Source organism: Pseudophryne corroboree, unplaced genomic scaffold (genome assembly GCF_028390025.1).
Source record: "Pseudophryne corroboree isolate aPseCor3 unplaced genomic scaffold, aPseCor3.hap2 scaffold_389, whole genome shotgun sequence".
Taxonomy (NCBI): domain Eukaryota; kingdom Metazoa; phylum Chordata; class Amphibia; order Anura; family Myobatrachidae; genus Pseudophryne; species Pseudophryne corroboree.
Window position 1 is genome coordinate 579,278 of NW_026970034.1, and position 906 is coordinate 580,183.

General features: G+C 33.8%; 1 non-coding gene across 1 annotated transcript; it reads left to right on the plus strand.

The window, feature by feature from the left end:
* Positions 1-590: 590 nt before the first annotated feature.
* On the plus strand, positions 591-664 carry TRNAY-AUA (transfer RNA tyrosine (anticodon AUA)). The gene has a single exon. It is a non-coding gene; the product is annotated as a tRNA-Tyr (tRNA).
* The last annotated feature ends 242 nt before the right edge of the window (positions 665-906 follow it).

Below are 906 nucleotides of genomic sequence, written 5' to 3' on the forward strand. Positions count from 1 at the left end.
AATTAAGAAAATCTTTATTTAAGGGTGAAAATGTTTCTCACAAAATCGTTGCCCCAATGCATCATTGAAATTCAAGCTGGAAAGATGATTTTAATATATCACTTATACATTTTGTATTGCTCTTCTGGTGACAATGTAGTTTGTTTTTGTCAATTACCATTTTAATAATAGGGTAAAGAAAATTAAGTGGATTTTTGAAAGAAAACAATACTGTCAATATACTATTAAAACAAATTAAAATGGTAAAAGTTATTGTACTGTAAGTAAAAATAAAAGAGCCAACATATCAATCCCAGTTTTGGATTACTTTAATTAACAAAAAAAATGCATATAGCAGAGGATAGTTTCAATCTGCCTACCTCTGGGTTATGTGCCCAGCATGCTTCCATTGCTGTACTCTGCTGCACATGTAAGTGCAATAGATCCTGAAGCACTCACTCATCATGGGAAAGTACCAATGTGTTTCTTCGTTGGTTGATGGAAGAAACATCTTACAAAAACTCTCTAGATTATTGACTTTTTAAAGTTTTTCTAGGAAACGTTTTAGATGAATGCTTATTAGCCTTTGTCAGTATGTACTTTTGCAAAGTGTCTCTGTGGCGCAATCAGTTAGTGTGTATGGCTATAAACCAAAAGGTTGGTGGTTCAATCCCACCCAGGGACGTAATTGACCTTGTTATCAGATTTTGGTGATCTTTAAGTAGACAAGTCAAAATTTCAACCCCCCTCTTATGGTGTAGGGTACCTGGCCTTCTCTGATGTAATCAGAGTTAGATTTGATTCAGTGATTTTATAAAAACAGCTAGGAAGCACAATTTAGCAGTGGGTTACAGAGAAAAAGAAATATGCTGGCAAAAAAATCCAATTGAGTGATTAAACAGCTCTTCATTTTCTGGCTTTATTTTT